General features: G+C 54.4%; 1 long non-coding RNA gene across 1 annotated transcript; it reads right to left on the reverse strand.

Moving 5' to 3' along the window:
• Nucleotides 1–456: 456 nt before the first annotated feature.
• Nucleotides 457–5,396, reverse strand: LOC134737662 (uncharacterized). Its single transcript, XR_010122774.1, has 2 exons — nucleotides 5,128–5,396; nucleotides 457–1,565 (listed from the first exon to the last, which is right to left on the reverse strand). It is a non-coding gene; the product is annotated as an uncharacterized LOC134737662 (long non-coding RNA).
• Between the last annotated feature and the right edge of the window lie 18,689 nt (nucleotides 5,397–24,085).

The following is a 24,085-nucleotide window of genomic DNA, read 5'->3' on the forward strand; positions in this document are numbered from 1 at the left end:
TGTGAGGAGACATGGACCCATCCAGGGCCCTCACAGCTGCTGAACCTGAACCTGCGTCTGCCCAAACCAAACTCGTGATTCTTCCAACACTTGTGTCCTCCTGCCTTCCCTCCAGAGAAGGTGGCGCCAACCTCCTCTGCAGCTCGAGCCTCCCAAACAGGAGTCACGAGGCCCCGTTCCGCTCCTGGATCCCACCCTGTCCACCTCCCAGCCAAGGGTCACGAGGCCTCGTCCTGCTCCTGGATCCCACCCTGTCCGCCTCCCAGCCAGGAGTCACAAGGTTCTGTCCCGCTCCTCGAACCCTCCCTGTCTGCCTCCCAGCACATAGGCTCCTCAGATGTGCCCTGCCCTTCTTGTTCCTCTGTTTCTCATGCCGGGCATGGCACGTGGCATGCAGTAGGTACTCAGTAAATACATTTTAGTGAAACGATGAATCCCCTGGGTTAGAAACTCGTCTAAGTTCTGAGTAGCTTTATTGGAAATCTCACAGGAAGGAGCTTGCTCTGTCCTGGGGGAAGGGAAGTTCTCCATATGGAGCCAGGCACCAGCTCCCCTTGCACAGTGGCGCAAATAAACCTTCAGGGCCCTGGAGGCTCCCACTGCCAAGACCCTGGAGTGTCTTCCAGCCTCTGGCTGGTGTCCTGCTCATCCACCTGTGTACCCGGCTCCTTCCATGGAAAGTTCCTGAATGCACGGCCTGGAGCGGGCCACTCCTGACCAGCGAGCCACTTCCTTCCTGGAGTCACAGCTTCGTCGGACAGAGCACCACGTGGGAGTGGAGATTAGAGTGGAGGCAGGCAGGTAGGAGAGGGCTGAGACTGCAGTGTAGTCTCTGGCTGCAACCCAGGACTGTCGGCTGAGGACCACGGCGGTCCCGCTTGTGTGAGAGCTCCGAGTATGTCCTGGGAATGGAGGTGACTGGGGTGGGAAGAGGAGAGTTTGTTTGGGAGCCTCACAGCTTTAAAGACACCGTTGACATCCTATGGTGTTGGCTACGTGGAGGAGTCAGGTCCGAGACTGTGAGGATGAGGGGGGCCAAGTGCCATGTCCTGGGAGCAGCTACCTGGGGGCTTACGGGATCCTTCGCAGGGGGCCAGGGCCTCCCCTTACTTTCTCACCAGCACTGATGCCCTTGTTTCTGATATCAGCCCAGGGATCCCCCTGTGCCCCTGGTCTCTGAAGTTCAGGTAGGGCTCAGGCTACCCTGTGTACCCTCACACCATAGCAGGCACGTGTTCCAGGACAGGCAGTCAGAGTCACAGTGGCCAGAGCAAGGGGGCCACCCTCCAGGCACGCAGGGAGCCAGGCTTGTCCTATGTACCCTCCCAGCTCTGGGTCCTGTCCCCCAGGGCCTCTGATTTGCTGGGCTGTTTGTGCTGCTGTGACTATTTGGTGGGCCCAAGTATGCTGGAGAAATTCTGGATGCCGTCCATGACTAACAACGGGGCAGTGCACTTGCAGGATGCAGCAGCGCCTGGTGCCACAGCTGCCTCCCACACCAGCCTCTGGGGAGTGGAGAGGCCTCTGGGCGTTGCTTCTGCACATGCTGTTCACGGACCTGTGGCCTGGAAAGCAATTCAGGTTTGCTCTTGGTGAGCCTCGGAAGCTCCAGGTGGCCACTAGATTCTCAGATGTCGCCACCCACAGACCTCTTGGGTTTTGCCATCTTGGCATAAACAGCCTCGGTCCCGACCCCTGCCCTTTATTAAGCCCTCTTCAGTTAACCCGTCGTGTCCCTTCTGACTGCTGGGGGACTCCCACAGATACAAGCTGTCTCCTCCACTGGAAGGTGAATGCTGTGAGCACCGGGCCCTAGTTCAGCACCAGAGACAGTGCTGACACCTCAAGAGACTCAGTGACGTTTGCTGAATGAGTGAATGGACAAACGATGCTTCAGCTGCGCAGATGCCATCCGCTCTTTCAGGAGCCTGGTCTTCCCACTTTAGCAACCATCTGAATCACGTGGGAGGCTCCTGAGACGCAAGAACCTGGGTCTCTCACACTCCATATTCTGATCCCAGGGTCTGGACCGGGACCTAGGAATTTGCATTTTTACCTAGGCTCTCATACAGGCTTCTAATCTGATAGATAAAGTCTTCAGAAAGTCAGCCTCTGTTAGACAAGCACTATCCTCGGAGAACAGTGTACACAAAGCTGAAAATAATTTCCCTTTCTGCCTCCTCCAAGGCTCAAGGCTCCTGAGAAACTGCTCGAAATTTTCTCAAAATGCATGCTCTATTTTCCACTCTCCTCCCCTCTCTGCATTCCATTCAGCCATCCCAAGAGGACCCACATGAGTCGCTGCTCCCTCGTTTCCTTATTCTGGAAACTCCTAAGATATCCTCTCTACACTGATGATTTTGCAGAGCGAGTGAGAAACAATAAACATCTTCCAGAAAGAATTTCTCAGTGACTGCAAACAAGGAGTGAGATTTGCATTCGGGGAGGCTGTTTACCCTCAGTGTGGGGAGTCGGCAGTGTCAGAACTTGGCATTGAACCTGAGATCGTGGACAGGAGCAGATGGGATGTTTGACTTCACCTCCCTTTTGCTCCCCGATGCATTTCAGTGCAGGCCTGGTATGCTGCACCAGCTGTGTGGCTGAGGAGGAGACGAGGAGAAGATTCTTGGGCACAGGAGGAGTGGGGCTGGGGTGAAAGCAGCCAGCCAAGTGCAGGGGGTGCACTCAGTGGGGGAAGCCAAAGTGCGTGGAAAAGAAAACTAAGTGCTCTCCGGGACCAGCCCTGCCCACGGCCTCCTGGCCCTCAGGGGGACTCACAGAACTGGCTCAACAGGTGCACACACATGTGCACACCCGGGCACACAATGCATATACACATATGCGTGCACACACAGAGACCAATGCACACAGACCCAGACATACATACATGAATGCATACATACAGACACATGCATGCACACAGACACACACATGCACACACAGTACTGGAATCACCACCACCACCATGCCACCTGCTTAATCCTGTTTGAAAGGACTTTCCTTGTACTCAAGTTTTTCCACACCTGCCACACTCTGCAAACCTCCAAGAAGCCAGCACCCCCCTCCCAATTGGACAATGGCTGGTTCCTCCACAGGAAGCTGCTGTCATACATCTGGACAGCTGTGGGGCTCATCTTCTGGGGAACCTGCTCTCCTGCTGCAGGGGGAGGACCCTTCAGACCCCAGAGCGAGAGTGTAGGATCGTGAAGGCTGCAAAGCCCACACAGTCCGATGTCCCGGCGGAGCGGGATCTGCTTCCTGGCTGGTGCAGCCACTGCCCAGCTCTCCTCTGCCCCTGCTCCACATGTGTGTTATCTGGGCTCTCTTGGAGGCAAGTGACAGAAAGGGGACTTCACCAACCCCCTCACCTGAGCACCGTAAGAAGGGGCTGGCAGCATCAGGACAGGTCCAGGCTCAACCCCGCCCTCAGACAGAAAGCAGCTCAGCGGTTCCCCAGCTCAGACTCTGCAGCCAAACTCAGTGTTCAAGACCCAGCTCTCCCACTTTCAAGCTGTGTGGCTTTGGTGGCATTGCTTAACCTTTTCGGGTCCAGCTCTCCCCGTCTGTGAAACGACCATGGTGAGGTGCTGGGGGTTCATGAGGTTGCGCACACCAGTGCACACACAGCAGGACTTTGTGGACGGCTGGCACCGCCCCGGCACCACCCTCACCCGGCCCTGGGCGTCAGCTCACCATCCTCATCTCGGGCCCCCTCCTGTGCGGCGGCAGAGACAGACAGGGCTGCACGTGGCTTCCACGGGCCCTGGGCCCTTTTGCATTCGTGGGCTCCTTCCTCCATAAAATCACCTTTAAGCTTCTATTTTACAACTAGTACAAAGATGAATAGGTTAATATTTTATATTAAAATGCTTTCTTTGACCTAAGAGCTTATATTTTCTTCTAATTTTAAAAGAAATGAAAACATTTTTGTAGCCCTGGAAATCCTCAGGGCCCTTGCACTTTGCCTGTGTCCCTGATGGGGGAAGAAGGCCTGGAAATGGCCCTCAGAGAGCTCTTCTTAACTGAGCAACTGAGAGACAAAGCCTCCCTTCCCCAGGGGTTTCAGAAAAAGTCCCGGGCACATTCTGATTGGACCAGCCTGGGTCACATGGCCATTCCTGAGCCAATCCCAGGACCACAGTATGAAATATGCTGATTGGGAGGCGTGGCTTCCCACCTCTGAATCACGTAGGGGTGACCTGGCAGAGAAATACAGAGACGGGCAGGTGAGTCCTGAATGGACCCAAGGGACATCTGTTGTCCCCCTCAGGACCACACAGCAGAGCATGATACAGTGCTTGTCCACAGCCCAGGGACCCTTTTCAGGGGGTGGCAGAGCTGGCTGTCCGGGGAGGGGGCAGAAGGTCCAGTCTGGTGCACAGAGAGCTCCATCCCCTCACTGCAGCCCTGCCCAGAGCCCCAGGGCTGAGGCCAGACTTAACCGCTGGGACCCAGGCCAGGCTCTGTTCCTCACTGGGGCACTGTCCCTGGGGGAGGCGGACACAAGGGCCCTTGTTCCCGGAGGAGGAGGCGGCGGGGAGAGCTGTGCAGTCACTGTGGGCTGAGCCAGCACTCTCCTTCCTCCCCAGTCACTCCCAGGATGGCCAGATCCCTCCCAGGCCTGGAAACTGTTCCTCAGCCTCTCCTCGGGGCAGGGGAGAGGGGGTCAGGGCTCCCCTGGACAGGGAGGCCCAGCATGGCCATTCCTGCTCACGTACCCACTGCACGATTAATGCGCATTGCAGCAATTTCCAGTCTGGCTCTCACGAATGGTGCTAAGAGCACTTTCTGGTGAACACACATGCCCCTGTCTATGGTGTAGACACCCCGGAGTGGAACTGCTGGGTCGGGGTAAGTGGATCTTCAGCTCTGGGCGACGCTGCCGGGCTGCATCCCAAGTTCCAGATCCACCACACCCCCAGGGGGTTCCAGCCTGCAGCGGGGGCTGAGACCCACCGCTCTGCTGTGTACATGAGAACACACACAGGCACATGCACACCTACGCGCATGTACACACATGCACTCACACGCACACATTTCCTGAATTCACACACGATATGTGGGCTGAGGCTGTGTACACACACATGCACATGTGCACACACAGGCACGCACCAAGTGTACACTCACATTTCCTAAGACCACACCCGATACGTGGCCCAGGACTGCGTACAGCCGGCGTCTCTGCTTGCCTGGGCAACAGCACAGCCTCCTCCTGGCTCTCCTGCTGCTGCAGCTCCTGCGCTCCACGGAGCCTCGCCTGGCCACACTCCCTGCATGGGGCAGCTAAGGATCCTCCGCGTCTGGCAGGAGAGGCTGCAGGGGAGGGGCTGGCGGGCGGCTGGGGGTCCCCGTAGTCTGGCTCTTTTCCCTTCTCACACACTGCTGTCTGCTCCCCGCTTGCCTGGCCCCGAGGCGAAGGGCCCAGGGGTCGCTGGTGAGGAGGGGCTGCAGCTGGGCTGTCCCGGGGGAGGGAAGGAGATTATAAAAGGCCCTCAGAGGGCTACACAAGGCGGCCTTGTTTGGGGAACAGCCTCCCCCGAGCTCAGGGTTCCCTCCCACGTGAGCAAGAAGGGGTGGCCCAGGACCTGTGGTCAGGAGGCCTGCACTATGTGGCTGGGGTGGGGGTCACTGCGGGTCTATTTCTAGCCCCAGCCTCTGCCCCGCAACAGGGGGTATTGAGCGAAGCTGTTTGCAGTCTGAGGCATCCGGCGCCGCTGGCCCTCCCTGCAGCTGTGACCTCACCAAAAACAGGCCACACTTCCCAGGGTGGGAGGGGCCAGAGGGCCCAGCTGTGAGGGTGAATGTGGCTGAGACCTCAGCTCCCTGGGGACCCAGGGCAGAATGAGCTTCCTCTACAAGCTTCTGTGGCTCCCCATTGATGTGCAGAAGAGTCCATGCCCCTCCTGACCCGGGTTTCACTGCTGTCACTGCCACCCTCAGTCCTCTCCTCTACCCCCCACCCCCGCCACCTTGCCCTCCCTCTCTGGGCTGTGGCCTCGCCCACCTCCCTCTGTGTCCTGGTGGAGACCAGCACCCTCCCGGGGCAGGGCAGGAGGGCCGCCCTCTGTACCTCAGTGCCCAGAGTAGGACCCAGCAGGGCCCTCACCCTGCAAAGACGGGCACAGTGAGTGCACAGGGTGAGGATGATGACACCTATCCTCAGGCATGCTGTGAGCAGCCATGCCATTGAGCCTGGAAAGTGCTGGCCACAGTTCCCAGGTGGTCAGGATGCAGTGGAGCTGATGGCTCTGGGGAGTCAGCTCAGCCCAGCCCAGCCAGCAACAGGCTCTGCCCCGAGGCCCGAGTTCAAATCCCCTCCACGCTCCAGCTGGGAGGGCAGCACACTCAGCCTCCCTGGACCTCAGGGTCCTCATCTGTGAAATGGGAGTGAAAGTCACGGGGGGCAAGCCCAGGAGGGCTGCTGTGAGGATGAATAAGGGACCAGCTCCTGGCACAATGCGCACCCCGTCCAGCCAGCACCGTCACGGGGCGTCAGCAACAAGGACGATTCGTCTTCCTCCCACCAAGGTGCAGAGGGCCTCTGAGTCACAAAGGAAAGGAACAGAGAAGACAGGCTGTGCTCCCGGTGACAAAGAGTCAGCTCTAAAGCCCAAATCTGCATTTACAGACGAGAAAACAACAACCACGGGCTGCAGGTGCCGATCCTCAAGCCTGTGATGGGCCGAGAAGCCCAGGGACTCTGCAGGGAAACGCAGGGCCCATGGCCCTGGCCTTGGCATTGAACTGCACACTTTTGCCCGGGTGGATTAACACCCAGGGAGGCAGAGGGTTACGACAGAGGGTCCTGGCACTCACTCTCGGGGCCTCGGGAGGTGATGGAGGCATCGCCCCACTCTACTCCCTGTGTCCCTCCTGCGCCTGGGCTGAGGACTCCGGGACGTCCATGGGGCTCAGACCCCAGCACGGTGGCCAGGAGCTGAGTGACCAGCAGCAGAGCCAGCAGCAGGGCCAGCTCAGACGGCAGCACTGATTTCATGTGTCAACAGCAGCACCCCAAAGACTCCAGAGACATTTTTGGGGATGAGGCCCCTGTTGGGGAGCAGGGTCCCAACGTCACGCAGGAGGTGAATTCAGCGCCACGTCACTGTCCTTGGGTGGCCACAGGCAGCTGCACTGGATTTGAGAGTGTCCGCATCCACCCTCTTCTGCACGGGCCACAGGGGGCGCTCAGGAGTCAGGACTCTGGGGGTGAGAGAAGCCCCAGATCAGCCCAGGCACCAGAGGAAATGCATTGAAAGCCTCAGGCCGGGACAGCTTCAGGCATAGCGTGATCCTGCAGCTCAGGCATGACCTCAGGGCTCTGGATTCCTGTGTCCAGGGCCCTCCCGGGCCAGCGTCTCCTTGGGACTAAGCCCACTGAAGCCGACTGACTTCTCCAAGCAGGTCCAGCCAAGTGCCCACCCCTGAACCCATCACCCAGGCCATGGGAATGGAATGTTCTACTCTCATAGGTCTGGGTCACAGGAGCACACCTGACCTGGGGGTGGAGTCAGCCCCACCCAGACCAGACCACGTGGACAGAGCGAGGGCAGGGGACTCCCGGATAAGCCAGGGGTGTGGCCTGCAGCACAGACATCCCCTCAGCTGTCCCCTCCAGGACTCCCAGGCTGCTGTCACCGGGGCTCATAAAAGCCTCTGGCAGACGGGAGGCCCTGCCCAGCACCCATGATGCCCACTGAGCTTCTCCTGGCAGCTGGCCAGGTTCCACAGTGAGGGCAGTGCCAGGAAGCCCAGTGCGCAGAGGGACTCACAGATGCCTATGGGAAGACAGCTGGGTGTGCCTTGCTCCCACAGGATGTGGATGTGTCCCCTGTGTCCCAGGCTGTGGGCCCATTTGTGTCATTCATCACCCTGGCCTCATTTTCTGAGTGACTGTGTCTCTCCCTAGGAGCCCTGAGAAGAGACAGCCAGCGGGTGCTGCTAATTAATGAGGCTCAGCTGGAATCAGCTGTTTCAAACTTAAAAGGCTGTTAATGGGATTTCTAATTCCAGATGTGGAAAGAGTTAAATTGTATTGTCAACGACTCTTGCAATCCAAAATGTTTTCTGATTCTGTGTTTTGTTCTGGTAATTAATTGGATGGAAGTTGTCCAACTTTGTGGAGAGACCAGAGCTATTGCAGGTTTCACTGAGTCTGTGGAAGATTAAGTTACTTTGTCTCTCCCGGGAACTCCCAGAACCGTCCACATCGGTGCCATTTCAAAGACAAAGGGCTGAGAGGCTTTCACAGCGTGTGTCCATTGTTTTCTAATTCCAGAACCGTGGAAGAGCAGCAGGCTGTGTCTGCTCAGAGCAAGGCTCTGGGCTCACCTGGCCCGGACCCCAGGACCCCAGGACCCAGGAGTCTCGCTGAGGTGCTGGCTGGGGCCTCGGGCCAGTCCAAGCCTTGGTTTTCTCATCTGGAGAAAGGGGCTGAGAACAGCGCCTGCTGTCTTGGGTCTCTGTCGGCTGCAGGAGAGAGCGCAGCAGGCGTTTGGCCCCAGGCCTGGCACATCCTGAGCCTCACAAATGTCTAGGAAATGACTCCGTGGGTGTGTAATGCCCAACCTTGTTTTTACTAACCCTGTTCTTAGACTCTCCCTTAGCTAAGACAGCCAGACAGACTCCATCTTGGCTCTTTCACTGGCGGCCCCTTCCTCAAGGACTTAACTTGTGCAAGCTGACTCCCAGCACATCCAAGAATGCAATTAACTGATAAGATACTGTGGCGAGCAATATCCACAATTCCCAGGAATTCGTCTGATTGATAACGCCCAAAGCCCTGCATCTATCACCTTGTAATAGTCTTAAAGCCCCTGCACCTGGAACTGTTTACTTTCCTGTAACCATTTATCCTTTTAACTTTTTTGCCTACTTTATTTCTGTAAAATTGTTTTCACTAGACCCCCCTCCACTTTCTAAACCAAAGTATAAAAGAAAATCTAGCCCCTTCTTCGGGGCCGAGAGAACTTTCAGCGTTAGCCATCTCTTGGCCGCCGGCTAAATAAATGGACTCTTAATTCATCTCAAAGTGTGGCGTTTTCTCTAACTCGCTCAGGTACAACAGGTGAATCGCCACTCCTCTGTTATGCAGCTTGCGATGTCTTCCCACTGTCCTGAAAGTCCAAAACCTTTAACACGCCATGGAAAAGTCCCCAGAAGGCAGGCTAAGGACGTGTTTAGGGGACCAAAAGTGGAAGAAATTTTTAAAATAGGGAGAGAATTTGTGTTTGGGCTTTCTAAAGAGTGTGGTGCTCAGGGAAGATTCGAACTCCATTGGGCTCCCATACCTTCCTTGGGGAGGTAGATCCGTCTTTGGTTTCAGTAACACAGGGGGCCCCACAGCCTTAGCTGACTCAGCCCTGGCAGCCTGGATCTGTCTAGACCTGCGGGACCGGCCCCACCCCCTACATCTGCTGTCCTTCATCCTCCCAAGACCCTGGGTCTGGGCTAGGGCGGGCTCCCGCCCACCACAAGCTCCCCCGCAATCAGCCGCCCCCAACTTCACCCGTGACCCCCTTAACTGCTGCTCCTGTCTTGCGGGATTTGCCACCTGTGCTTGGAGGCGCCTCCACCACCTCCATGCTGGTGGGCTTTTAACCATTTCCACGAACTCTCCACCCCCTCACTCTTATCTCCTCACTTGTTCACATCAAGTACTTTCATTTAAAATGTAAGGACGTGGTTGCAGAAATGTAATTCCCCGTGTATTATAAACATTGATATTTTAGAAACTGCCCCGTCCTCAGTGTCTCCAGTAACGCCGACACCGCAGCCACTCCCTTCTCACCATCCCAAGACCACACCCACTCCCTTCTCACCATCCACACTTAAAAGAACAGTAGGAAAACCGCAGCGTCCTTTCTACTCCAATTCACAGTTCACTGCACTCCATTTCTCCATGGAGTGAGCACTCAATGCTTGGAAGTATTTACTAATTGCCAGATTACATTCCCCACAACAAAAATCGTGTTTGAAATTTAAATAGCAACGTACTTCTTGTGTCTAAAGAGCTCCAAGTGTTAAAATACTTTTCTGGATCCGGTATGGTCCCATTTTTAGTAACAGACAATTCTTCCAAACAACATGAGGAATCAAATATTTATATTATGTCATGTGTACATTTCCATCGCATATACATGCTTACATCTATATAAATATACGGCATAAATCAATTTACATAATACATGTGTAAATAGTGACATACGGGATATGGAATATGGTGTGTGTTATTTATTTATGTAATTAGTATATCAAAATTTTTTAGAGTTATTTTAAAGGAAAGTACATCTTGTGGAAATGGATTGGGAAATTTCAGGAGTCTCATTTGGAGGGCCCCCTGCGGTCTCTGCACCCCCCTCCCAGGACGTGCCTCTGGGGGATTCGGGATGGGCGTGTTGTCCTTCCTGGGAAAAACAGGAGCTGGGAAGTCATAACAGGGAAGGGGAGACCAGGGAGCTGACCGCAGGCTCCTTCCAGGCAGGTATTTTTAGGACTTTAGGCGGCCGTGCTGATGCCCTGGGTGGTCCCTGAGGGAGCGCTCGCCTCGGGGTCCGTAGACTCAGGGGCCCTGCGTGGGCCCTGCCCGGGATTTTCCTGCCACGTCCATGGTCTCCTTGGGCTCCCTCCCCAACTGTGCCCTGCGTTTCCTGTGCTCATCCCACAGCCAGCCTGGCCCCGAACACCGCGGGGCTTTTGTTCAGGGCCCTGCACACCGGGCCTCAGGATTCCAGCCTCCCAGAATCACGGCCACAGAACAAGCTCCGCCAAGACGGAGACCGAACACGTCTCAAACACCTGGGGGGGCGGACGTGTGAGGAGCCGGCCTCTCTCCACCCTCAGCCGCCCTCCAGCCCGGCCTCCCCACTCTCCTCCTGGACGCCTCGGCCCCTCCTCACTCTGCACCTGCGGGTCCTCAGGCCTTGGGTCCTCCCCTTCCTGTACCCTCCCAACTCCACACCAGCGGTGTGGGGCTCAGGGCTGCAGGACCACTCTACCCCCAACCTCATGCTGTGATGGGCTGAGGGGGAGCCGGGTGCCCTTTGGCTGCACCCCATTTGTGGTCAGAGACCCCACGTACTCCGTGGCTGGGCACATGGGCTCTGTGGGGCGTCTGAGTCCATTGAATTGGAACACCAGGTCCCAGGGCTTAGAACTCAAGGACAGCCCTGCCGTGTGCGATACTGAGAGGTGCCTGGGGCATCGTGGAAACAGCTCCCCTGAAGGCCAGACTCAAGAAGGCCTCCTAGGATGACCTGCTGATCCTGGGACCCTGCTCCCTGGGAAGCCCCCCAGTGCAGCCCCTGCCCCTCTGCTGACACACCTTGATCTCCATCCTGGCCTTGGCCCTGGCCCCGCCTTGTCCACAGCTCCTGGGTCATCTCAGAGGACCTCAGCCTCTTCGAGTCCCAGCTGCACTCGTGACCCTCCCGGAACGCTTTACTCTTCCAGTGGCCTGCCTGCAGCCTCCCGATGCTGACACTAGAAATCTGGGATGTGCTAGACGCCCATCTCATCTCCCCATCCAACAGTCACTGAGCCGCAGATCCTGCATCCTGAAGGCACCTAACACCATCCTCCTTCCCCCATCTTCACAGCTCCACCTCCTTCCTGCAAGGCTTCCAGACCCGCCCTCCCTCTGCCCGCTTCTCTAGTGCTCAGTCAGGGGCCTGGGCCGACCCACTCTGTGTGGCCACCTCTGTGTGCGGCCCTCACACGGCTTCTCCCCGCATTTAGAGATCCCATGACCTCTATCATAAACCCCAGGGCCCTGCCACACCCCGATTCGTGGGGCCTCCCCTCTCACCTCCTCTCTGTTCTCCCCACACCACGCTCCTGCCAGGCCCAGGAACTGGGCACCTGCAGCTCCCTGGATCCAGAAGCTTCCTGAGCCGGCTCCTCCCCTCTCCCCAGGTTTCTCCACACATCACTTCCTCAGAGGAGCCTCCCGAGGTCAGTCCAGGATGGGTGTCCTGTACCGACCAAGGAACTTATCAGAATGGGGACCTTGAAGTTAATTCTTATATCATATGGAAAGAGCCACAAACACACAAGGACATCCCCACACGTGTGTTTGTGGCTGCACTGTGTATGGTGGCTGAGAACTGGGAATAGTGACCCGGATGTCACCCGTGGGAGGGCAGCCGAGACGCCGTGGTCCATGGGCACTGCGGGATTTTCTGCAGCTGCTGTGCAGGATGAGTAGAATTCCCGGCCCTGGGAGCCTGTGCCGGACACACAAGGGCTGCAGTGAGAAGTAGAAATGTCAACTACAATCCAGATGCTCCTCGACTTACAGTGGGGCTGTGTCATGAGGACCCCTCCTAAATTGAAAATGTCCTAAGTCAAAATGCATCAATGCACCAAACCTATGGAACAGCATGGCTTTGCCTGGCCTACCTTAAACGTGCTCAGAACATGACGTTAGCCCACTGTTGGGCAAAATCATCTCACAGAAAGCCTATTTGATAATGCAGTGTTGAGCATCTCCTGTGATTTATTGAACACTGCACTGAAAGTGAAAGAATGGCTGTATAGATAATCAAAGTACAGTTCCTACTGAAAGCAGATCATTTTCACACCATCGTAAAGTCAAAAACTCCTGCGTTGAACCATCGGACCATCTGTTTGTATTTATGATAATGGTACAAACTTGTTACAAAGTAAATGGCCCTGTGGACAAATATTACAAAATAATATGGACAAATGAAATTACAGATCTGAGGCCAGGCACGATGCCTCATGCCTATAATCCCAGCACTTTGGGAGGCCAAGGCGGGTGGATCACTTGAGGTCAGGAGCTCAAGACCAGCCTGGCCAACATGGGGAAACCTCGTTTCTCCTAAAAGTACAAAAATTAGCCAGGTGTGGTGGCGCACGCCTGTAATCCCAGCTACTCGGGAGCCTGGGGCAGGAGAATTGCTTGAACCTGGGAGGCAGAGGTTGCAGTAAGCCGAAGTAACACCACTGCACTCCAGCCTGGGTGACAGAGCAAGACTCTATCTCAAGGAAAAAAAAAGAAGAAGAAGAAGAAATTACATATCTGCTCAGACTATGGGAATTTTTTTTTTTTTTTTTTTTTTTTTTTTTTTTTTTTTTTTTTTTTTGAGACGGAGTTTCGCTCTTTTTGCCCAGGCTGGAGTGGTGCAATGGCACGACCTTGGCTCACTGCAAGCTCCGCCTCCCGGGGTCAAGCCATTCTCCTGCCTCAGCCTCCCGAGTAGCTGGGATTACAGGAGCCTGCCACCACGCCCGGCTAATTTGTTGTATTTTTAGTAGAGACGGGGTTTCACCATGTTGGCCAGGATGGTCTCAATCTCTTGACCTCGTGATCCGCCTGCCTCGGCCTCCCAAAGTGCTGGGATTACAGGCTTGAGCCAAATTTTAGATGTGTGTTATTATTGCAATATGGTTTTCTCCATGAGGAATTGATTTTTTTTTTAAGTAAAAGGAAGTGTATGTGGCTAATCTGTTTCCCTGACTCAGAGCTAAGTCCAGGAGTTCAGGGACCTTGTTTTTCTTCCTAATAGCTCTATCCCCAGCTTCAGCATGCAGTCTGGCCCACAGCATGTGCTCAGCGAACTAGATGAAAGAATGGGTAGATGGGTGGATGGGTGGAAGGATGGATGAATGGGTGGGGGACAAGGGGTGGATGAGCGGAAGGATGGAACAATGGATGAATGGGTAGATGGGTGGAAGAATGGATGAATGGGTAGATGAGTGGAAGGATGGATGAATGAATGGATGGATGGATGGATGGAAAGATGGATGGATGGATGGATGGATGGATGGATGGATGGATGGATGGATGATAGAAGGGTGAATGGGTGATGGAAGGATGGATGGGTGGGTGGAAGGATGGATGAATGGATGAATGGGTGGATGAAGGGGTGGATGGAAGGGTGGATGAATGGGTGGATGGGTAGATGGAAGGATGGGTGGATGGTTGGATGATGGATAAATTGTGGATTTGGTGGGTGCATGGAAGAATAGATGGATGGGTGGATGGCTAGAAGGATGGATGGATGGGTGGATGGATGGATGGAAGTGTGGATGAATTGTGGATAGGTGGGTGGATGGGTGAGTGGATGGAAGGATAACTGGATGGATGGGTGGATGATGGATAAATGGTGAATGGGGTGGGTGCATGGAAGGATAGGTGGATGGATGGATGGATGGATGGATGGATGGATGGATGGATGGATGGATGCATGGATTAACGGGTGAATGGAAGGATGGATGAATGGTAGATAGGTAGGTGGGTGGATGGATGGATGGATGCTGCTGGCCTGATCACGGGATCACTGAACCATGCTGGGAACCTACATATTTCCTATTCCTCCAGGTCGGCCCTGTGCTGACCTTTAGAGCTGAATAATCTTAACCTGCATGTGTGGAACCGGGATGGCTCCTTGGATGCCTGGGCTGAGGCTTCTTCCTATAAGGTTGGCGGAAGGATGGCAATTCTCCTTAGCTGCAGAGTTACAGGCTGGAGCAACAACTGTAAAATACATTTCCTGTTGAATAGACAAAGTGTGCTCCAACAGTTCAAAGGACACTCACCAACAAGCAGGTCTCCACACTGTCCCTTGGCCTCCAGTTCCCTCCCCAGATGCAGCTGGTGTTATCATCTTTGTTCATCCTTCCAATGAATACTGTGTCACCAACAAGGATACACATGGCTATGTCTCTTCTCACGCAAATGACAGGGTGGTTTGTGTGCGGCTCCACATCCCTTTCACACGGTGCTCATGGGAAAATCCCTGTCAGTCAACAGTGATCTGCCACATTCTTTACCCACTGGATGGCGGATTCCAGGCCTGGAAGCTCCAGGCTCATTTAACCCACGCCTGCAGCGGATCCCTCACAGGCTCCCCATCCTTTGCTAAGATACTCATGTGGATGCATTCGTGGGAATCATTCCTGGAGAGCTGCTTGGTGGAAGAGGAAATGCATTTTAAAATTTGTCTTCTAATTTTCATGCCCTTGTTGGTGTGCAGTTCTGTGGGTTTGGACCACTGCACAGACTCATGTAAGCACCTCCAGAACAGCCTCATCACCCCCACATCCCTTCACACTTCCTCTTGTACTCACCCCTCCCCTCCACCCTAACACCTGGAAACCGCAGGCCTCTTCTCTGACATCCAGAGTATCCTATAAATGGGCTCATGAAGTGGAAGCGTTCTGAGTGGGCTCCCGGCCCTCAGCCCGGGTCACTGAGAGTCGCCCCTGCGGCTGTGCACACCCACGGCCTGCCCTGCCGGTCTCCCTGCTGAGCGACGTCCACCGCACGGATGCGTGACGGCTGGTTCTCCGCTCACTGTTGGGGGCGTTTGCATTGTTTCCGGTTTCTGCAATTACAAATAAAACCGCTAGGAACATTAACCTACATTTTCTTGTGTGGACGTAGGTTTTCACTCCACGTGAGTAGATCCCTGGGGTGGGGCTGCGGACTCACACGCTGAGTGTGTGGAGTGTTTGGCTGGAGCAACAGCCACCCTGTTTCCATAATGAAGTGGCTGCACCGTCCACTGTGAGCGCCGCTTGCTCCGCAGCCTCAGCAGCACCTGCTATCATTTCCTTCTTTCTTTGCTTTCCTTTTTTTGTTAATTTTAGCATCCTAATAGGTGTGTGCTGTGACCTCAACATGACTTTAATTTGCATTTTCCTAATAATTCGTGACATTGTCCATTGTTTTATGGGCTTATTTGCCACTTGTATATTTTATTTGGGAAAATGTCTGTGTACATTTTTCCTCATTTAAAAAATATTGTGTCCTTTGCTTTGTTATGGTTGAACTTTAAGAGTTATTTACATATTCCAGATACAGGACTTTGGTCAGCTATATGAATTGCAAATATTTCCTGCCAGCCTGTGGCTGGTCTGATCATTCTCTAAACTCTGTCTTCTGCAGAGCAAAAGGGATTAATTTTGTTGAAGTCAAGTTTATAGATTTTTTTTTTAAGGATTGTGCTTTTGCCATTGCCTAACCCAAAGTCACAAAGCTTTCTCCAATGTTGCTTCTAAAATGTTTATAATTTTACATTTTACACGTAGGTCCCAGATACATGCTGAGGTAGTTTTTGTGGGAGGTGGGAGGTGTAGGTGGAGCTCACTGTTTTGCTTGCGGACCTGCAATGGCTACAGCCTCATCTGTTGAAAACATGATCCCTTCCTGATGTGTTGTCTTTGTGGATGATGCATTTAAAATTTTAGTGAGTAGTATAAAAGCCCTCTCCAGCCAACACACATTTATTTCTCCATGAATGACTGCACTGCGGGTGGATGGGGCTTTGTCTCCCTGGTGCTCAGTGCACGGGTGGGGATGGGTTGTGTCTGTGGGAGGAGGTGTGGGCCTCTGTGGGGGAGGCAGAAGGTGCCCCGGAAAGTGGTCACCGATCAGCTGCACATAGTTACCCCTGGGGTCTGTGCTGACTCCCACACCCACCTGCATCTCTGGCAGGGGGGTCTCCAGGCACGAGATTGTCTCAGGCTCCTTGGGTTCCAGAGCACACCAGAACTGAGAACCCCTGCTCCAGGGGCAATGCTGCTGACACGGCTGCTGGTCAGGCTGCTGGCTGGCCAAGGTCAGGGTCCAGGGGCCTCTGAGTTGGAGGAGGGGGCTCCTTTTCCCAGGCAGCCCCGCTCTCCCAGCCAGGGCCCGGGAAGCCAAGGCTGCTCTCCGCTCACTTCTGCTCCAGCTGCTGGCTCGGTGGGCCTGGGTCCTGCCACTGCTCCCCAGGGAGCTGTAATTAGGATTCCCACGCAAGGAGTTGATGGAAATGGCATTTCACAACACTAATGAACTTCTGCTTTCTTTCCAGAGCCACTTAGTCTATTTAAAATTCAAATTGAAGTCAATAGAAAGTGGCGTGTCTGAGTTCCATCCAGGGATGTGGTTGGTTTGTGTTGGAGGAAAGATGGGCTGTGGTTCCCTTGGGGGAGAAGGCAGGGATGCTCAGACCTGTCTGTGCCCAGGGCCGGCTCAGCGTTGCCCTCCGCAGGGGAGGGGCTCCCTGGGTCAGGACCTGCACAGGGACGGGGAGGGGAGTGACCCGAGGATCGTCTCCCGCCAGAGCCCATGGGGCTTGGGTCCTCCGGGTTCTTGAGTGGAGTTGTTTTTCTCCCAATTATCCACCCAGCTGCCTGAATTCCTCCCCCGTGGCCTGTGTACGTTCAAGTCACCACCCACGTGTGGGCTGCCTGGGGCGTCCACACCGCTGGCCAGGTTGGCTGACCTCCTGCTGACTCAGGTTGTGACCCCCTCATTCCCTGAGTGTCTGAATCGATCGGGGAAGTGGTGGAAACAGGAAGTTTGGGCTGCTGGGAACAGCAGGTGAGGAGTAACGCACCACCTGCTTGTCTCCTGGGAACTTGATGACCCTAAGATTTAAGTCAAACATTCGCTCCCAAAGTTGTCATTTGTGTGTATGGCCACCTACCTTCTCACTAATCCATCCACCATCCATCCATCTGTTCATCTGTCTGTCCATCCACTTATCTGAACTTATACTCAGTTTACCATCCAGTCTTCTCTCTTCCATGCATCCATCCATCCATCCATCTGTGCATTCATCTGCCCATCCACTTATCTGAACATATACCCAGCTTACTATCCATTCTTCTCTCTTCCATGCATCCATCCATCCATCCATCTGTGCATTCATCTGCCCATCCACTTATCTGAACATATACCCAGCTTACTATCCATTCTTCTCTCTTCCATGCATCCATCCATCCATCCATCCATCTGTCCATCTGTTCATCTGTTCATCCACTTATCTGAACATATGCCAAGGGTACTATCCATTCTTCTCTCTTCCATCCATCCAGCCATCCATCTCCCCATTCATTTATCTGAACATATACCCAGGTTGCTATACATCCTTCTTTCTTCCATCCATCCATCCATCTGTCCATCCACTTATCTGAACATATACCCAGGTTGCTACGCATTCTCTCTCTTCCATCCATCCATCCATCCATCCATGCATCCATCTGCCCATCTGCTCATCCATTTATCTGAACATATACCCAGCTTACTATCCATTCGTCTCCTTTCCATTCATCCATCCATCCATCTATCCATCCATCTGCCCATCCACTTATCTGAACATATACCCAGGTTACTATCCATTCTTCTCTCTTCCATTCATCCATCCATTCATCCATCTCCCCATTCACTTATCTGAACATATACTCAGGTTACTGTACATCCTTCTTTCTTCCATCCATCCATCTATCTGTCCTTCCATCTGTCCATCCATCATCCATCTACCCTCTCATCCATTTGTACACCCATCCCCCGTTTTAACCAATCATCTGGATTTTAACCAATTATACCGTTTGTCCTGCAATTATCCAGTCATCCATTGTGCACCCATCCCCATTTTCACCAATTCTCCATTTATTTGTCTGCCCATTTGCTCCTTTGTTCCTTAATGACCCTGGCATCCATCTCTGGTTGCATCTGCTCATCACCTGACAGCACCAGCTATTTCCCTGGAGATTTCATCAAGCACTGGAATATGGACAGATTGATGAATGCATGGTACCTGGCCAGCATTAGAGGGAGCTTGGTGAGTATGTTAGGGCTAGGACGTATCTGTCCATGTTGTCGCTGGCCTATTTCTTACCTTGACATTTCCACTGGAGGGAGCCTGGAAAAGAAAGTGAGATTTATGCCACCTGGTCTAAGAGCTACTGTCCTTCCATGTTAAGAGAATCGATGTTGTCACTTAATCAGATGCTACTTTGTTTAATTGTCACATTATCACACCAGAACCACTGTTCCTGCCTGGACCCAGCCTCTGCTCCCCAAAAGAGCCAAGTGGCCACCTGACACATGATGTGCGGAGATGGGAGGAGACACGCAGAACAACTTCTTTTACGCTAGGGCTGTTTATGCTACGAAGTCTGACTAAGGGTTTCTGTCCGCTGATGGTGCTTTTCATGTGATGCGTGTGGTTCTGCTCCTGTCTGAGTCCACCCTGAGTCTGCCTTTCTTCCACACCCCAAGCCCCTTCCATGCAAATGTGCCTTTCCTGACAGCCAGGCTGGTGTGGAAAAAGGAGAACTAGGCAGCCACGTAGAGTGTGGTGGAAACCCGTCTTCTTTGGAAACATCAGCCTTCGCCCCCACACCAGGGAAGTGCTTTGAGCTTCACTGTCCTAGATGCCTTCCTGTGGGCTGTCCACAAGCCTCTGCCTGATGGATAATACATTAAATCATTCTTAGAATAGGTCCCAAAGGGATTTGCTTGGATAAGAAAGAAACACCAGGGGGGCTGGGAGGGTGTGCAGACCTAAGAGGTGAGTCTGAGAATATCCAGGAGCTGCCACTCCCCCCGCAGGAGGGGACCACGGGAGACCCAGGAGGGAACCACGGGAGACCCAGGAAGGGACCACGGGAGACCCAGGAGGGAACTACAGGAGACCCAGGAGGGAACAACAGGAGACCAAGGAAGGGACTGCGGGAGACCCAGGAGGGGACCACAGGAGAGCAGGGGCTGGAGGTGTGGGTGAGGAGTAAGTGCAGGAAGGGGCTGAACGTGACCATGGAGTCCTCTTCTCCTTTCTTCCAGGCCCTCTTGGGCCCTGTTTCTAGGGTTCTGCACCCAGATCGATGGGAGGAGGACGGTGCCATTCACTGAAATAACAGGAATAGGTGTGTGAGGAGGAGCTGGCAGGGTGGGAAGTGAAGACTCTGTCTGGGGAATCTACTCGCTGAGGAGCACTTGGCCATGGCCTCAGCTGCCACCCTCCTGACACCCACTCTGTTCTACAAAGTTGAAGGTAGAGGCACCTTTCTCTTGGCAACAGGAGGTCCAGCGGGGCTTTTCCCGTAATTGTAACCCCCTCCCCCACGCACACACACACACACACACACGGCTTAAGAAGAGATGGAGTCAGACAGTCACCCTACAACAATCACCCCCTCTGGGCCTGGACAGGACCAGGGAGGGCGAGCATGGGCGGGGGGATTCCTTGCCTGATGGGGAGGCCATGTAGGAGTGAGTGCTGACTCAGCTGAACACAGTGAGGGGCTCCTGGGGATCCTGTGTGAACATCAGAGTCCTTGCAGGAGGGGAGACCAGTATCCTACCCCAAGCTGGACACATGATGAGCAGAAGAGCACCAGGCCACCTGCGGCCGGCAGCCCAGTGCCGGGAGGGGTGGGGAGGGCTGCACAGTCGTCCTCTGAGGGGTCAGCCTGAGTCTAGAGCTGGTGCAAGCTCCCATCTGTAGACTCAGGAGAGACCGCTGGCCAGAGTAGCCCACACGGCAGGCCCCGAAGAACCCCAGAGTGCCCAGGATAGTAACCTGGGTATATGTTTCACCCCAACATGCCCTTGGGTGGCCACATGGGGGTCGTCCAGCACAGCCCCAGGCAGCCCGAGGCCGTCCCTGTGGACACATGGGAAGGCAGATGGGCCCGGGGGCAGCCAGCTAGTGACTTTATCTCCATTCTGCAGCAGCGTCTCAGGGCCACAGAGGCACCCAGCAAGTGCTCCCCATGGGAGGGTCTGGCACACAGGAGGCAGCTTCTTCTCAGCCACACGGCCCCAAGGAGGAGCAGGGTCCTGAGCTGCATCAGAGCCCAGCCACGTGCGCCTTCCCCGTGTACGGGGCTGCAGGGCCTGGGGGCGGTGTAGAGACTCCCTGACCAGGCCTGGTTCAGGCTCAGACCCCTGTGGGAGGAAAATGATTTTCAAACACAAGCCCCCGACTTTCCTGAATGCGTCTGGATGGGCAGGGGCAGGGCGGTCAAGGGGAGGAACCAGAGGGAGGAGGGAATCAGAGACCAGGAGCCTGCTCACCCAATGGGGCGGTGCCTGGGAAGCAGGGCCTGGGAGGATTCTGCACACTGAGATACTGTCAAAACTGGGGGCCGTCAGTCCAGATGCAGGAGAGTGTTTGAAAGGGTGATCCTGGCTGTAACCTGGGGCAGAGGGTCTCCCTGTTGCAAAGTCAGTGGGAGAATCTTGTGAGTTGGACACATCAATGTATTGAGTCTCTTTTGCAGCATGGGGTAGGTAAGAATGTAGGAGTGGTGGAGGAAGGGAAAGGGAATTGGGTGTGGAGGAGCCGGAGGTCCCAGTGGGTGCCAGGTTGGGGACGGGAAGGTAAGGAGACAGATAAGGGTGGTGAGAAGACAGATAAGGGTGGTGAGGAGACAGATAAGAGTGGTGAGGAGACAGATAAGAGTGGTGAGGGGACAAATAAGGGTGGTGAGGAGACAGATGAGGGTGGTGAGGAGACAGATAAGGGTGGTGAGGAGAGAGATACTGGTGGTGAGTGGACAGATAAGAGTGGTGAGTGGACAGATGTGGGTGGTGAGTGGACAGGTAAGGGTGGTGAGGAGACAGATGTGGGTGGTGAGTGGACAGGTAAGGGTGGTGAGTGGACAGGTAAGGGTGGTGAGGAGACAGATGAGGGTGGTGAGTGGACAGATGAGGGTGGTGAGGAGACAGACGTGGTTGGTGAGTGGACAGGTAAGGGTGGTGAGGAGACAGATGAGGGTGGTGAGTGGACAGATGAGGGTGGTGAGGAGACAGATGAGGGTGGTGAGGAGAGAGATAAGGGTGGTGAGTGGACAAATAAGGGTGGTGAGGAGAGAGATGAGGGTGGTGAGGAGACAGATGAGGGTGGTGAGGAGACAGATGAGGGTGGTGAGGAGAGAGATGAGGGTGGTGAGTGGACAGATGAGGGTGATGAGGGGCTCTGAGGGAAGCATTGTGCATGACCAGCAACAGACTCTCCAGCCCCTGGGCTCACATGGGGACATTGATGTTGCTCAGCTCTTGCGTCTTCCCTCTAGGAATCCACCCTGCAGAAAATACACCTGTGGGAGCTAAGAAACAGACTCCAGGATGTCCTCTCTGGCTCTGTGAGATTCAGGGTCACATTGAGCTGCCCTGGATTCCATCTGCAGAAGGAAGATTAGGCTAACGACACCCCGTCTCTACCACAGAACACTGGCAAAAAAAAAAATAGATTAGGTTTAAGGGGGTTCTGTATGCTCTGATGTTGAAGGATTCCATAGGCTAAAGCTCCACCTGGGAACTGGACTTGGCCCATCAAGCACGGTCTGCAAGCCCTGCCCAGGTGACAGGGCTGGTGACCCCTGCCTCTGCATCGACCTCTGCAGTTCTAAGGGGACACGGACCAGCCAAGTACTTCTCAGTGAGGTAAAAATGAGTCTTGGGCAGGGGTTACCCTGCTGGAGAGTGAGCAGGAAGGGAGGGGCCTCTCTAGCTCTGGGGACTCCACAGCCAGCTGAGGGATGGGCATAGGGGGTGGGTAGAAGGAAGCTCTGATGCAGGTGTTTTCCTTAGCTCTGTGCCAGCCAGGCCTGGGGGCATCAATCTGACTCCATCCCCTGGGGCTCTGCCAGTTGGTCAAGGCCATTGTCCCCCTTTCTGGGTCATGTCCAGGCTTTCACCTTCACCCCTGCTGTCCTCACCTCACCTGTGGAAGCCTTTTCATTCAGACCTTGGGTGAAGTGGTCCCCTTCTCCACCCCAGTCCCTCCAGTGGGGAGGACCTAGGATGTCTGTGCTGATAGATAAGCTGAGGAGCCCGAACACAGAGCCTCCTGGGAGGGCGTCCTGGAAACATCCCTCAGCCGTCCCTGCCATGGGCACCAGCTGCTTCCGTGGGTGGGTGCTGGGAGGAAACTGGGAGCAGTCTCCAGTCTGGAGGTGCTCCTTGTAAACTGGAGGTTTTTTGAAGCCTCTCCGCCTCCCACTCTGATGTCTTCTCCATATTTAGGACTCTGTGGTTGAAGGAGACTAAAAACCCAACTCAAACCAACTGAAGGGTTCAGGGTTGTGCACCTTCAGGTACAGCTTGATGGAGGGGCCCGGGAGAAGCCACCAGGACCTCTCTGTCTCTCTGTGTCTATCTCTCTGTCTCCTTCTCTCTGACTCTGCTCCCTGTCTGGCTCCTCTCCTGGTTGAGCTCAGCCATGTGGGGCCAACCCCTCCACCTGCAGTGCCAATCCTACTCCCCTCCTCTCAGGGACGTTTATGAAGAGATCCACCCTCCCAGTCCTCTGTCAAAGCCCAGATGTGGGTCCCTCTGGCTTTCATTCCCTGGGGCTTGTGTCCATCCAGCACCAGGTGCCCTGATCAAGATGCTCTGATTGGCCAGGCCTCATAAACCTCCATCCCAGAGCTGAGACAGACGCGTGATCTGAGAACTGGGGGGTCATTTCCATGAGAAACCAGTGCGCTATTGGGGGAATAGGAGGGAAAGGTTTTTGGGGCACCCTAAAAAGCAGATGCGAGCACTCAGTGACCTTGAGAGCTGGGTTGAGTTCCCTGGCAGGTTTTAATTGCAAAAGAGCTTCCGAGGGGCAATGCTTATCTAGAGGACGGGAGGTGTGCTCCTGGGATCTGGCACTGTACTAGGTTGCAGAGGAGACATTTTGGGGTGGGAACAGGGGAACCCCAAGTCTGAGAGTCGCTCTGTGCAGGGGAAGGGTTGAGGGGAGTTGAGCTCAGGCTGGGGAGGGGCCTCTCTGCTGCAGAGCGTAGTGTGAACACAGTTGCATATCATTATAGGATTGGAAAATGAGATTCCAGAACCAGGCAGCCTTCCCTCTCTGGGTGCCAGCAGCGAGCGTCTGTTCCTGAAGCAGTGATATGGCCCTCGGCACACTCAAGAATTGTGCCATTTGGGAGGCAGGAAATCGTTTCCAGGAGAAAGTGCTCCATGCAGATGGCTAAGCATCTGGCCCTGGGGAATCTGCAAATGCTGAAAACTTCAGGATTTAAAAGAAACCCAGACTTGTTCCCTTTTCCTAATTGCTTCCAACCCTTCCCTGAGCCTTTTCTCACTTAGAGACAATGGAATGGGCTAGAATGTGCTCAAGGGTGCAGAATGCTGAGCAGGAATCTTAGGGATGAATCGCAGAGAGGTGATGGAGTGGGGAGAATTTCCCAGCCATTTCCAAACCAGTGGGAAGTTCCAACTGGGAACATATTCCCCAGGGCACTGAACTATTAAAATAGGGCACCGACTTAAATGGTGCATGGACCAATCAGAATTGACCACAGACCACGCAGACTGGAGCACGGGCCA

This window comes from Pongo pygmaeus, chromosome 10 (assembly GCF_028885625.2).
Source record: "Pongo pygmaeus isolate AG05252 chromosome 10, NHGRI_mPonPyg2-v2.0_pri, whole genome shotgun sequence".
In the NCBI taxonomy this organism is placed as follows: Eukaryota; Metazoa; Chordata; class Mammalia; order Primates; family Hominidae; genus Pongo; species Pongo pygmaeus.